The following is a 348-nucleotide window of genomic DNA, read 5'->3' as shown; positions in this document are numbered from 1 at the left end:
AGGGGTTAAACCCCAGGGGGGGGGGGTCCAGACCCCATCCCTTGCCAGCCAAAGGGGTGACGGTCCCCTCCAGCCCGCCGAGCGACATCTCCGGAGGTCACAGCTCCCGTGGGCAATGCCCTCCCCGTGGGAAAGGGGGGTCCCGGCCACCCCACACCGCTGCAGCCCACCCCAGGGTTGGGGTCAGTAGTGTCCCCCAGCCCCGGCAAGGACCGGACTCACCTCGGTGGTCCCACGCAGCGTCCCGGGCGCGCAGCCTGCGGGGCCGGCCCTGGCTCCCAGCACCAGCCTCCGCTCGGAGATAAATATTTAACGCGCAGCCCGGGACGGGATTAACAAAGGGCGAGT

This window comes from Charadrius vociferus, unplaced genomic scaffold (genome assembly GCF_000708025.1).
Source record: "Charadrius vociferus isolate BGI_N301 unplaced genomic scaffold, ASM70802v2 scaffold2020, whole genome shotgun sequence".
Taxonomy (NCBI): Eukaryota; Metazoa; Chordata; class Aves; order Charadriiformes; family Charadriidae; genus Charadrius; species Charadrius vociferus.
This window is presented reverse-complemented; position numbering follows the sequence as displayed.